General features: G+C 35.8%; 1 non-coding gene across 1 annotated transcript; it reads left to right on the forward strand.

Annotated features, from left to right (window-relative positions):
• The first annotated feature begins 3,026 nt into the window (after positions 1-3,026).
• LOC112536262 lies at positions 3,027-3,133 on the forward strand. The gene has a single exon (XR_003080306.1). It is a non-coding gene; the product is annotated as a small nucleolar RNA R71 (small nucleolar RNA).
• The last annotated feature ends 12,209 nt before the right edge of the window (positions 3,134-15,342 follow it).

The raw sequence follows: 15,342 nt of genomic DNA on the forward strand, positions 1-15,342 counted from the left end.
GACGACACCCACGGCATGGTTGCTAGCATCGCACATGATCTCAAACGGAAGGGTCCAATCTGGTGGTTGAATAATTGGTGCTGAAGTTAACGCATCTTTCAATTTATCAAATGCCTCCTTGCATGACTCATCGAGTACAAACTCAACATCCTTTTGTAGTAAGCGACACAATGGTTGAGCTACTTTCGAGAAATCCTTGATAAAACCCCGATAGAATCCTGCATGACCAAGAAAAGAACGAACTTCCCGCACACTAGCGGGGTAAGGCAAGGATTTAATCACATCTATCTTAGATTTATCAACTTCAATTCCTCTAGAAGACACAACATGACCTAGAATAAGACCTTGATCAACCATGAAGTGACACTTTTCATAATTTAAAACTAGGTTTGTTTCTATGCACCGCTTAAGAATTTTAGTAAGGTTAGCCAAACATTCATTAAAAGGATTACCATAGGCCGTAAAGTCATCCATAAAGACTTCTATGATATTCTTACATAATCTGAAAATATACTAACCATACACCCTTGGAAGGTTGCGGGTGCATTACAAAGACCAAATGACATCCATCGATATGCAAAGGTACCAAATGGACAAGTGAAGGTTGTCTTTTCTTGGTCTTCTGGTGCCACCGAAACTTAGTAAAAACCTGATTGACCTTCAAGACAACAAAAGTGAGAACAACCGGCTAAACACTCAAGCATTTGATCAATAAATGGGAGAGGAAAATGATCTTTCCGAGTTGAAGTATTCAATTTTCTATAGTGTATACAAACTCTCCACCCATTTTGAATGCGGGTTGGAACTGACTCACCGTCTGAATTCTCTACAACTGTTATACCTGTTTTCTTTGGGACAACTTGAATTGGACTTACCCATTTGCTATCAGAAATTGGATAGATCATACCTGCATCAAGAAGTTTCATAATTTCTTTCTTTACCACTTCCATCATAGGAGGGTTTAATCAGCGTTGGGCTTCTCTAGATGGCTTGCTCTCCTCTTCTAAAAGTATTCTATGCATGCACAAAGAAGGGCTCAATCCTTTGATATCAGCTATAGTCCACCCAATTACTTTTTTGTACTCTCTAAGTACCCGAATCAACACCTCTTCTTCCAAAATAGTGAGTTTATTAGATATGATAACCAGCAAGGATTCATTTTCTCCTAAAAACACATACTTTAGATGGCTAGGTAGAGCTTTCAATTCTAACTTTGGTGCCTGTATAATAGAAGGAATAAGCTTTTTATGAGATTAAGATAAGTCAATATAAGCAACATTATTTCTCACAAGCTTGAGTGCATCCAATGCAAAAATGGTGTCTTGTAAAGGCGAATCTATCACATAAAGTGCTTCAAGGCGTAGAAGTTCTTTTGGATTGAGGTTGTTAATGAGTGCAACTTGCAACTTGTCTTCATGTTCCAACTCAAAAGTTTCCTGCGCTAGAGTGTCAATCGGATCTAAAACAAAAACTGAGGATACATCACTAGGATATCTCATGGCATCATAGATATTAAATTTTATGATCTCATTATCAAATTCCATGCTAAATATGCCATCATGTACATCAATTTTTGTTTTTGAAGTTTTAAGAAATGGTCTTCCTAACAAAATTGATGTTAAGTTAGGAGAACTGTCTTCTTCCATGTCAAGTACATAAAAATCTGCAGGAAATACCAATTCATTCACTTGCACTAAAACATCCTCTAAGACACCCTCAGGATACACAACCGACCTATCCACAAGTTGTATAACAACACCCGTTTCTTTTAATTTACCACATTTTAAGGATGCATAAATTGAAAGAGGCATGACATTTATTGAGGCTCCTAAATCACACATCGCCCTCTTAATTTCAACATTGCCAATCTTACAAGGGATAGTAAATGTACCTGGATCCTTGCACTTGGGAGATAGCTTTCTTTGAAGAATAGCCGAAACATTCTCACCCACACTTATCTTTTCCATACCTTCTAAATTTTTCTTATTGGTACACAACTCTTTAAGAAATTTAGCATAACGAGGTACTTGCTTAATTGCATCAAGTAAAGGAATATTTACCTCAATTTTATGAAATGTCTCAAATATCTCTTTTTCCTCTTCTTGTTTCTTAGATTTGGCAAATCTTTCAGGAAAATGAGGTTTTGTCACCAATACCTTTTGTTTCTCATTGTTGGGTACTTGAGATTGGTCGGTTTCTTGCGATCAGGTCGCCACTTTTTTCTCAACCTCCTCTTCTAAGGCTTGTCCATGCCTTTTTGCATCATCAAATTCTTTCAATTCTTTTCCGCTTCTTAAGGTTATTGCACTAGCATTGTGCCTTGGATTGACAATTGTTTGTGATGGCAATTTACCTTGAGATTCTAATTTGCTCAATGGAGATGCCAATTGCCCTACTTGAGCCTCTAAATTTTGAATACTTGCTCTCATTTCCTGTTGAAAAACATTTGTATTATTAGCAAGCTCTTTAACAATATCTTAAAGAGACATACCTTGCTTTACGGGAGGTGATTGTTGGAAATTTCCCGATCTTTGTTGGATATTTTGATGAGGGTTTTGGAAATTTTGATTTATTGATCCATAGCTAAGGTTAGGATGATCCCTATATCCTGGATTGTACGTGTTTGAATAGGGATCATACTTCCTATTTGGAAATCCTCCAACCATGTTGACTTGCCCATTAGAGTCCTCTTGAAGTGTTGGACAGATGTCGATTAGATGACTTGGATCAATACAAATTCCGCAAACTTTGGCTTTTAGTGCATTTCCTAAGGCCAATTGTTGAACAAGAGAGGTTAGTTTAGACAATTGAGTTTCGATAGAATTGCTACTTACCTCATTCACTCTTCTTGGTGTTGAGTCTTGACCGAAGCCAAATTATTGAGAGTTGGCAGCTATGATGGAGATCAAGCCCTAGCGGCTTGAGGAGTTTTGTTCACTATAGCGCCTCCACTAGCGGCATCCATCATTTTTCTCGCCATGGGTAACAATCTCTCATAAAAGTATTGGATGAGAAGTTGTTCGGTAATTCCATGTTGAGGGCAACTTGCACACAATTTTTTAAACCGTTCCCAATATTCATGGAGAGTCTCCACATCTTTTTGCTTGATTCCACATATTTCCCTCCTTATACTTGCGGCTCTTGAGGCGGGAAAGAACTTGTCAAGGAATGCTCTTGCCATATCCGTCCATATGGTGATAGAACCGGATGGCAAATAGAATAGCCAATCCTTAGCTCTATCGGCTAATGAAAATGGAAATGCATGCATTTTGATTTGTTCTTCGGATACCCCTTGTGTTCTCACGCTCGAACACAACACATGAAATTCTTTCAAATGTTTATGAGGATCTTCATTCTCAAGACCGCGAAAAGTAGGTAATAAATGTATCAAACCTGATTTTAGCTCAAAGGCTACCTCTAAATCGGGATATTGAATGCAAAGCGGTTATTGGTTTACATTTGGTGCCGCCAATTCCCTTAGAGTTCTTCCTTGATTTTCCATGGTTTCTTGACGTTCTTTAGTCTCCTTCCTTATTCTTTTTGCAGTTTTCCCAATCTCATGATCAAATTCAAATTTTTCTGTGTGAGAAGAACGAGGCATAAAAGAAATAAATCTAATCAAGTGACACCAATCCCCGGCAACGGCACCAAAATTTGATGGGTGTCGAATCCAACAAAAATAAATTCCTACTCTTCAAATAAAAAATAACTTATAAATAGTGACAAGTAGAGTCGAATCTACAGAGATTGGCAAGATTTATTTCTTTAACAAAATTCAAATAAAATTGGGGGGGGGTTAAATTTGGAATCAAAATAAATTAAACTAAATATCAATTAGAAGTAATAATAAAATTTAAGAAGATAAATCGATATGAGAAAACTCCAACCCAAGGTATAATCTCAGTTTTAATTCATTGAATTGATCATTGATGCAAATATAATTTCCAAATCCACTAATAAATTGGCTATAGTCATTGAGAAGCTCTAACAACCTAATTTCTCCTTAATTTTTCGTTAATCAATGAAAGCCATTTGATTAATTCTCTTATTGAATAAACAACCCTAGAAAAGCTTCCAAGATTTAATTTACCAATAGCAATGCAATCTAGAGAAACCCAATCCTAGCCAACAAATACATAAGATGAATTCATTTAGACTAGATCATGTATCCACATAACATGGGTATGTTATTCTACCACTAATCATTAGAATAATTAAACAATTATAGATTTAATATTCTAATTTGGCATAGACTATCTTGATAATTGAGTAATAGGCCTTTTTACACAATCAACAAAAATAGAATTCCTAATAGACATAGAAGATACATGAATATTAATAGATTTGAGAAAATAATAAAGAACAATTAAATCTCACAACCCATGTGAATTCAAACCTTAATTAACCTTAAGTTGGAAAGAAAGAGTTCAGCCACACATAATTGTTATAGAGAAAATAAAGCAAAGAAGAAAGCTAAAACAATGGATGAGAGGAAGAAGAAAACTGGTTTGCTGCCCCCTTTTCTCTAAAAACTAAAAAACTCTCCTTATCTTCTCATCTTTTTCATTTTATAGGAAAACTTGCCCCCTAAGAAATACTAGATGATATGTTTAAAGAAGGAATCATTCATTCCTAAAATAACATTAAGTAGTGAGGGGTTTTTAGTAAATAAATATTTCTAAAAATAAATTAAAAAGCCACATGGAAAATAATATCACTTTAAGCCTTTTTTCATAAATTCGAATTTCTGGAATATGCCGTGGGCACGCTCTAACTTAAGAGATCTTCTGCCATCTTTTCTCCTTTTTATCCAAAACTCTCTAAAGCATCAATCTCTATGAAAACTCATCAAATATCATCCTTTCAGCTTCATGTTGCATCAAAACGTTCTGCCTATCATGAAAATCCATAATCAGAGTTAAGATCCACAATTAAGCATAACCAAGAAAATATGATAATTAGTATGCAGAAAATGCACACTATCAATCGAGGAGGGAGAAAAAAGGCCGGGGAAGAGGAAGATGGGTGCTGCGTCGTCTAACCGGTGGCTACCGACCGCCGCTCGTGATGCCTACCGGGCGCCATCGGTGTTTGCGGAGTGCACAAGAACCCGGCCGGGCGACGGCAAAGACGAGCGAGGAAGAAGGCGGTCGAAGCTTCCTTGTCGCCGTGCGTACGCTTCCTACGTCGGTTGCCACTGATCTTGGTGGTGATCGACTCCCCTCGGCGAGAGCTTCCTTTTGGCGGTGGCGGTGTCGATAATAATGGTCGTAGTCGGAAGTTCATGGTGGAGAGAGAAAATAGGGGCAGCCAGTGTTTTTAGGTTTTTTCGGCGAGCTCCGATGAGCTATGGACAATCGGAGGACGTATCCCGACTCTCGTCAGCTTATGCTTCGCAATGGTACCAGTTTCGTGGTGATCGGGCTTCGTTTGCAAATCGACGGCTGAGATCGTCCGTAAATCGCTCCGGATGATCGGGGGTCAAATCAGAAAATCGGAAGCAGGGATCGTCATCAGCGCGTCGTTTCAAGTCCGATGGTGTGTTCGGATTGTTGATCGAACTCCGGCGGCTGGAGGCGAGTCGACCGAGCAATCAAGCGTCTCGGTAATTTTCTCTAGCCGTTGATTTAAGAATTCCTTGATTTAATTTATATTTATTGAATTGTGTTGAATATTAGAAAATATAATGTGTTAAAATATTTGTTATCGGACTGCTTGCCTTGGGTTGTGTTTTTGTGTTGTGTGGCGGAGTCGGGAAAATTAGTGAAGTCTTGGGGACCCGACTCCCGTTGTATGAATTGTTGGATATTTGTAGTATTTTTTTTGCAGGTCCTGGACCCGTTTCACGGGGGGTAAATATCCATATTGTAGGGGAGGTTCTGCCGAATTTTCGGTAGAATTTATCCGAGTCGAGATTCTTAGACAGTCAGTCCTAGGAATCTAGACCTAGGATTAATGGTCAATTGTTTTAGCGTTTTGATAAATTTTTTTTCGTGATTAGATAATCCGTCTGTTCGGCTCGCTCCACCTGGGGCATCAGAGCAGAGATAGGAGGTCGCCAAAGCTGTGAGTTAAAGTCATATATCGATTATGCACGTGTCATGCATAAATTTTTGATTTGCTATCATGATTATTTTATTGCAAGTTCAAATTATTCATTTAGTTATTATTTATTTGTATCATACTTTTGATTACTATTCATTTATATATCATCTCCTTTATCATTGATTTTATTATTGCATGATGACACGGGATGGGACGACAGTAGAACATATTGGTTTGATGAGTGTACCGGTGTAAATCCGAGAGTGATGGAGAAGGGGTAAAATGGTAAATTTAAAAGGAAAGTTTAGAATTTTCCCTGGTCGAGCATCACTCTCTGGGCTTAGTAGAGTGTGTTGCCGGAGGTAAGGTCCCTAATCGAGCTTGCTCTCTGGGTGCCAGACCTGTTGGATTAAGAAAGCCGAAAGGCTAAGACAAGTGACTAGACTGGAGGTAAGGTCCCTGATCGAGCTTCGCTCTCTAGGCGCCAGTCCCGTTGGAATGAGATTAGTCGGGATGTTAGAGTTGAGGCTAGTCGAGATTTCAGTATTGAGGTTGATCGAGATGTTAGTATTGAGATTAGGGTTCTACTAAAGTACTCCATCCCGTTGTGTGTGAAAATTATTTTATTTAAGCATGGCATAACACATATGTTTTTACATGACTTATGTTTATTTCAAATTAAATAAATATATTATTGAAGTGTTTGTAACTGTTTTTGGATATATGATTTTAACTCACTCTCGAGACTGACAGTCTCAATTTTACTGTTTTTCAGATCCATAACTGTTAGTCTTCCCGCGACCCTTATCTATTAACCCGACTCCTTCATCATCGGGTGGTATATTTGATTTGGTATGTTAATTTGTAAAATCTTAGATTCGCCGCAGTAGAAATAGTAGGTGTATCAGTTGTAATTTTCTGTAGTTTCAGGTCTCGCCTAATTCTTCTGGCAGACCGAATTAATTATGTAAGATTTAATTGTTAAGATAATTATGGCATCAGTAAAATGAGATGAGATTTATTTAAGTCAGTAAGTGTCAGGCTTACTACGGGATTCGGTGGCCTTACGCTTACCCATTCCATAGTGCCGGTCACGGGCCCACAGATGGGGTCGTGACAGTATTATTATGAAATACTATGTAAAAGAAACTTACATAATTCTTGAACCAATCTGCAAACTCATTTTTAAGTTTAACACCCACCTGTTGACTGGACATGTTTGGTTGCATCATTTTCAATTGTTCGACATACACCCTTTCATAATTGTAATTAAAATTAGTAATAAGAAATAATAAAAACAAAAATCACTATTTAATTACGATGAACAGTTCAACTTACTGTATATATGGTTGCATTTAAGAACAGTTAAGTAATATGTAATTCAAAGCAGCTTTATACTCTTTGTCTGTCATGTAATTTATTTTTCCCCTTCCAAAAGGTTAGCCTGAATGATTGAATATAGAAAGTTTCTCATCTTGAATTTCGATAATTTCTATATGCCCATCATCATTTCGAGGCACATTTCTATATTTTGTGGTGACATAGTCCTCAAAATACTAAGAACAAAATAAGGATGCCTCTTACACTGAGTAAACATTGCATGTTGAACCTTCAACCTTTGCTTTATTTTTAACATTATCTTTTAGCCTCCGAAGGTACCTCTCAAAAGGATACATTCACCTATATTGCACTGGCCCATCAATTCTCGCTTTATAAGCCAAATGGATTGATGAATGTTCCATAGAATTAAAAAAGGTTGAAAGGAAAATTTGGTCCAACTTACATATAACAATAGGAATGTCTCTCTAATCAAAGCATATCGTTAGTACTTATGGTATTAGCTATCAGTTCTTTGAAGAACAAACTAAGTTCGTTCAGGGCCTTCCACACATTTGTAGAGAGGAGTTTATGGAAAGCAATTAGAATTAACCTCTACATAAATACGTGATAGTCATGGCTTTTCATCCTAAATAACATCAGCTTCTGCATGTCAACACATCAGGCCATAATATACACATAATAGTCAGGAAATCTAAGACTCTTAATATAGTTACATATTACTTCTTTTGCAGGCTTATCAAGCTTGTAACTAGCTTTTGTCTCAAATTTGGACATAAGAACACCAAATGGTTTCATTCTCGGGCATCCTAGAGGAAAAAAGTAAAAAATATCTTGCACATTTGCAATTCTAATGGTGACCGAATAAGTACTCTTTCGGGCATTCAAAGTAAGGTAATTTCTTATTTTGAGTCAATTTTCTCTTCTTGCAACCCTAGTTGTGAGAAATTAGCAGCTGTTTTCGAAGTTGTTACCCAAATGTTGGATGCGGTTGCCAACTCTCACCTTGAGACAAGCTTTACAAAGGAAGAGATTCGAGTTGCTTTATTCGAAATGGCACCTTCGAAGGCACTAGGTATTGATGGTTTGTCAACTCTTTTCTTCTAACACTTTTAGGGCATAATTAGTTATGATTTCTATGCTACTTGTCTATTATTTCTGAATAGTCATGATGATATCTTTTCTTGGAATGTTTCTTTGATTACCCTGTTGCCCAAGATTTCTAATCAAAAATTGGTATCTTATCTTAGGCTTGTTAGCCTTTGTAGTGTGTTAGCAAAGATCATTGGGAAGGTGTTGTCGTTGATACCAAACGATTAGGTATACCACGCCACCTATCATCCCCATTCGTTTGATGAGAAATAAAAAGGAATATCAAAAATGGCCAACAGATTAAAAGTGGTGTTATAGGATATCATTGGTATTCAATAAAGCACTTTTGTCCCTAATAGTAGAGCTGAGCATGGATCTCGGTGATTCCCGCCCGAACCGAATAACCGTACCGAAAAATACCAAAAACCGAAATAACCGAAAGTTTTTATAACCGAATTGAACCGATCCGAATTTTTTTACTATTACGGTATGGTACTGGTTCTTTAGTAAAAACCGTACCATAACCGTACTAGAACCGATCCGTCTAGTACTGATCCGGACCAAACCGTAGAACCGAATTTTTTATATATATTTATTGATAATTATTTATATTATATAAATAATACATATTAAAAACAGTTTATAATATTATAAAATACTTTATACTCTATAAAGAAATTATTTTATATTTATCATTTATATAATTCAAGCAATTATTATCGAAATAAAAAAATAATATATATCAAAAATAACTATAATATTATAATATACTTTATACTCTATGAAAAGTATAAGTTATATATGTTAATATGTCACATAGTATACTGATACTAGTAATCTAGTATACATACTATAATACTAGATTTAAAGTAGTTGAAAGCTAGGTGCAAATTAAAGTACTTGAAAGCTAAGTATAACATTTATTATGGTGAAGATGAGGTAATAAAATTTAGAAAAAATGATAAAAACAGCTTTAGAGTTGATGGTGGATGAATACAAGATAATTGAGGATCAATTATATATGGGTGAGGTTGCAGGGAGCTCAGAGAAATCTGCATATGATAGTGGGCCAAGTGATACGGAAACATAAAAAAGAGATTGATGAGTTCTTTTTAGAGAAAAAAGTGCAGCAGAATTTGTCTAAGATATCTGAGTTAGATAGGTACTTCGAAGAGTTTGCAGAAAAATTCACCATTGATTTCGATATCTTAGCATGGTGGAATGTGAAATCAGTAAGGTATCCTATCTTGTCTAAGGTTGCACGAGATGTATTGGCTATCCAAGCTTCAACAGTAGCCTCTGAATCTGTATTTAGTATTGGAGGACGAATTCTAGATCAATATAGAAGTTCTTTACTTTCTACAACAGCAGAGGTCCTCATTTGTTATCAAGATTGGCTTAGAAGTTCAAATAAATCTATCCAACTAGAAGAATCAATAGAGGATATTGAAAGCATAGAGTCAGGTAACATTTCTTTACTTCTTATATATGTTTGTTTATTGTTGATGCTGTTAAGTTTTATTGACGTAATTTTTTACTTTTATTGTAAAAATTATTCAAGATCTTGAGATTGGTGAGTCTCTTATGCCAAGATTAAATGTGGAGTGCTAATTTTGAGGGGAGGTAATAACATTCCTTTGCTAATTTTGGACATGTATTTTAGTGCTACATAAAGTTTATAAATTTATTTATTTTAATGATTACCATCTGCATAACATTTTTATGCTAGCAGTAACATATATTTTAATGGTTTGTATTTGAATATTGAATGAATTATTATATTTGCAAGTGACTGAATTACAAAATAGGTTGTTCAAGAATTTGATTGCAATTCTAATTCAGATTTTCATGCTACTTTTTTTAGGTTGGTAATCATATTTTCTCTAAATGTATTTGATTAAAGATGAGATTAAAGTTATGTTTTCTAAATTCTTTAGAACCAAAAATAGCACCGAACCGAACTGTATTTAACCGTAAAATTGGTACAATACGGTATTGGATCCTTTTATGTTTGGTACGGTACTGGTAACTTCAATTTTAAAATAACCGAGGTTTGGTATGGTACTGGTGATTTATAGATAACCGAATTGGACCGATCCATGCTCAGCCCTACTTAATAGACCCATTTTCAGAAACTTAATCCTAGGATTTGAGAGTATTCGTTGGTTGAAAAATAGGAAGAAAGGGGAGTTAGGCTTCATGGCTTTGAAGCTTGATATGAATAAAGGTATGACAGGTGGAGTGGCTTTTTTTACGAAAAATAATGGAGAAGTTTGGTTTCGGTGATATCTAGATTAAACTAGTTACAAGGTACATATCTTATGTATCCTATTCTTTCATTATTAATGGTGTGATTGGTAGTTCTGTGTGGGTTATTAGGGGTTTGAGGCAAAGGGACTCTTTGTCTCCTTATCTCTTTCTCCTTTGTGCTGAGGGTCTTACCTCTTTTAATGAAAACTCTGGGAATCGAGGTTTCCTACATGGTTGTTTTGTTGCTATTGGTGCTCCTCCTATTTCCTATTTGTTGTTTGTTGATGACAGTTTAATCTTTGCTAAAGCAACAGTTAGTGAATGTCATCATCTTAAGCCTTTGTTGACATTATATGAGCAAGCTTCTAGGCAATTAACCAACTTTCAAAAATCAGTACTTTTTTCTCTCCGAACACTAATAGTCTTATCTTTCCTTAGATTAAGGCTATTTTTGACATCAAGGAAGTATCTTGTCGTGAATGCTATTTGGGTATCCCTTCCTTTGTTGGCTGAAACAAGCAGTGCAAGTTTGTTTATTTACAAGATCATGTTGCTAAACGACTCTCTTCCTAAAATTCAAGGTTATTTTCTATCAGCGGGAGGGAGCTTATTTTCACGAACTTAGGCTTAGAGGTTAGCCAAGTCGTGCAACACTTAGTTAACTTGTATGTCAAAGTCGAACTAAGTAAGCGTAGATGTGAGTTAGAATGGATTTCAGATGAGCAAAGTAGGCAGCAAGGGTTAGGAATAGTGTAGAGTAGAGTTAGGAGCACTTGAGCTTGGGAAAGTATAGAGCTTTATTGAATTTTTCAACAACCTTTACAAGTATATGGGGTGGCCTTTATATAGGCTTTCCACCTCCTTAACATGTGGCTAAAATTATTTCATCTAGACATTTTTAAAAATATCTTATGTACATGGCTTCCCTAACAAGCTACTATATTTACAAGAGCATGCGAAGTTTCTAGAGTCGGGCTGAACTACATAGGCAGCATGGCATGGGAAGTTTCCGAAAGGTAGCCATCCTTGCTCCTACATGGGAAGCTTCTAAAGAGCCCCTTAGCTAGGCTTGGTAGCACACAGCCTTGCCCATTTCCGCAGCATTCCAGTACCTTCTAGAGTCTTCCCTTGTTTCTCTAGGCACCACCACTTGGGCTAGGCAAGTAGCAGCCCACTCTTGGCACTTGCTAAGCACATTTTTTCCCATGTGCACTACCATGGACAGACCTTACTCGCCCAAAGTGAGGCGGGCTGTAACACTCTCCCCCACTCAATCTCGCGACGTCCTCGTTGCACCTTGAGCCTTATAGTTTTGGATGTGTTCGGGGAATTGCCATAGCAAATCTTCACGTTCTCATGTAACCTCGGTGTCGGGCAGATTTTTCCACTTCATCAAGTATTCAGTGTAGTTAGGAACTCCTCTTCTTCTTATCACTTTATCCGCAAGGATGCATTCGATTTCCTTGTCGATTTCGCTGACAACAGTCGTTGGAGATCTTTTAAATTTGCCACGACTAAGGTCTTCCTTGTCTTCGTGGTATGTTTTAAGCATACTCACATGGAAGATGTTGTGGATCTTCAATTATAAGGGAAGTTGGAGCTGGTAGGCAGTAGGACCAACACGCTTCACAATTGGGAAAGGGCATTTGTATCGCCTTGCCAAGCCTTGGGTTTGGCTGGTCACTTTGGGATACAAAAGACACTTGATATCTTAGGTGAACACTTCTATTGGCCTAGGATGATCAAAGATGTAACCAATGTAGTGGAGAGATGTGCTACTTGCCAAAAGGCCAAGGGACACTTTGAAAAGGGTCTTTACACACCATTGCCAGTTCCGGACACACCATGGGATAGCGTAAGCATGGACTTTATTGTAGGCTTGCCAAGAACGCAAAGGGGAAGGGTCGTATCATGGTAGTAGTAGATAGATTCTCTAAAATGGCATACTTTATAGCTTGTAATAAAATAGATGATGTAGTAAAAGCAGTCGAGCTGCACACTTAGCACGTTAGCGACAATGTTGGCTTTGCCTAGCTTGTATTCAAGCTTATAATCGAATTCGGCTAAGAAGTGTTGCCAGCGAGCTTGCTTAGGACTCAACTTCTTTTGAGTCTGGAAATAGCTCGTAGCCACATTATCCGTCAGAATTGTGAACTTGCTACCAAGCAAGTAATGTCTCTATATGTGCAAGCAATGGACGACGATAGTCATTTCCTTCTCTTGGACAATATACCGCCTCTCCGTTTCATTGAGCTTGCAACTTTTATAGGCAATGGGGTGCCTATCTTGCATGAGAATGCTTCCAATGGCATAGTCTAAGGCATCCGTGTGCACCTCAAATGGCTCCCCATAATCGGGCAGCATCATGACGGACTCTTTTAACACGGCTTCTTTCAAGGCTTCGAAGCAGTTTGGCATTCCTCACCCCAACTCCATGCCTTATTTTTCTTGAGTAGGTTTGTCAATGGGGCGGCAATGGCAAAATAGCCTTTGATAATGTAATACTCGGAATTTTTCTTTAATAAAGATAATATTAATAATGATTAATAAATGAGTTTTTATTTAAATTAATTTTATTTTATTTTTATTTGGTTTAATTTGAAATGATTTAATGAAAATTTTAATATTATCAATTAAATGAATTATTTTTCTATACCCAATTAGTTTGAAATTTAAGAAATTATTCAAGTAAATTATTTGAGGAATAAATTATATTTTTAGTTATTCAAATTTTTCCCAAATGTATATATATATATATATATATATATATATATATATATATATATATATATATATATATGTATAAATAAAATTATATATATTAGAAAATTTTGGAAGAAATTGTAAAGGATGTTTTTATAAAAGAATTTTAGAAAAATTGGTATTTTAATTGATTAGTGGTATTAAATTTTAAGTTGGAAATTTATTATTTAAATTAATTTTGTGTTAGGACTAAATTGGAAATTTATTTTAGAATAAGGATTGAAAGTATAATTTTATTTTTATGGGGTTTTAATGGAAATTTGTGAGTTTGGTATTTTTATAAATAAGTATGTCGGTCAGGGGTATTTTTATAATTATGTACTTTTAATAATTCTGATTTGGCCCAAATTAAATAGTTAGGGGCTTAATTGAAAGGCTAAAGAAAATTTTAGGGGTCAAATTGAAATTTTTCTGGATGGAATTGTAAGTAATTAAGAAAGTTGAGGGACCAAATTGTAATATGGAAAAGTTTGGGGGCCTAATGTCAATATTGAAAGGAATGGGATCGGGGAGAGAGAAAGAAGATCGGGAGAGAGAGAGGGTGATGGCCGAAGAAGAAGAAGAGGAAGGCGGCAGTGTGGGTCGTCGGTGGTGGCTTTGGAAGTGCGGCCGGCCACAAAGCGGGCGAGGCGAGGAGAATGGCGTCTGGCAATGGAATCGCTAGGAGCGGCCGGCTTCCGGCTTCCTACCGATCTTGGTGGCGATCGGCTTCCCTCGAAGAGAGCTTATTTTTTGCGGTGGCGGTGTCGGTTTTGGTGGCCGGAGGAGAGAGTTCCGGCGAAGTGGAGGCAACCGCATTATCCGGCTTTTCCAGCGAGCTACGGCGGAGGGTGGACGATCGGAGGACGTATCCCGACTCTCCTCAGCTCAAGCTTCGTAATGGCACCGGTTTCGTGGCGATCGGGCTTCGTTTGCAAATCGACGGCCGAGATCGTCCGCAAATCTCTCCGAATGATCGGGGGTCGGATCAAAAATTTTAAAATTTTATGATTTTATTAGTGCAAAAATATAAAATAATTTTAAAAATAATTATTAATTGATTTTTAATATTATCTAAATTGATAATATATATATATAATTAATATTATTATTTTTTTGAAATTAAAAATTGCTATATGATTAAAAACTAACTTACCAATTAATATTATATTAATAATATAATTTAAAATATTATCTTTTAGAATTATAGTTATTGTTTAATTAGAATATTAGTTTTTTAGTTAGTATAATATTAAAAATATAATTAAAATACTATTTTCTAGGATCAGAGTTATTGTTTAATTAGGAATAAAATTTATTAATTAATAAAAAATGATAAAATTACATAATAAACTTATATTCTATGTGTAAAAAATAAGTACACATGTCAAAACAATTTTATATTTTAGAATTATATATAAATTAGTTAGGTAAAAAGATGCATGATATTAGCTTTTAACCTCTTGATTATTAACTTTTTAATAATAATACTAGATAAAAAATGTAAGAGATTAAGAATTAACCTATACTGTGACCAGAATAAAACAATTAAGAAAAGAGTCTTAGAAAATTAAAAGCATATGATAATTGTAATATGGTAGTACTGGTCCTGCTAATGAAAAATCCATAGGAAAAAACATAAATATATTCTTTGTTTGGCACAAGTAATTAGAATAATCAAGCTTAATTGCTGTAATAATTGCAACATACAAAGATGAGAACAAATATGTAATTTTCCATCCCTTTTCTTCTTCTTTTCTTTTTGTCCCTTTTTATTATGTTTATGGTTCTATCATTAATGTACCATTCATATATGACTAAATTAATAATTATCAACATTTTTTTTGTTAATCTTACAAATTTGTTGGACCACCT

The sequence above is a fragment of the Ricinus communis genome, chromosome 2 (assembly GCF_019578655.1).
Source record: "Ricinus communis isolate WT05 ecotype wild-type chromosome 2, ASM1957865v1, whole genome shotgun sequence".
NCBI classification, from domain to species: domain Eukaryota; kingdom Viridiplantae; phylum Streptophyta; class Magnoliopsida; order Malpighiales; family Euphorbiaceae; genus Ricinus; species Ricinus communis.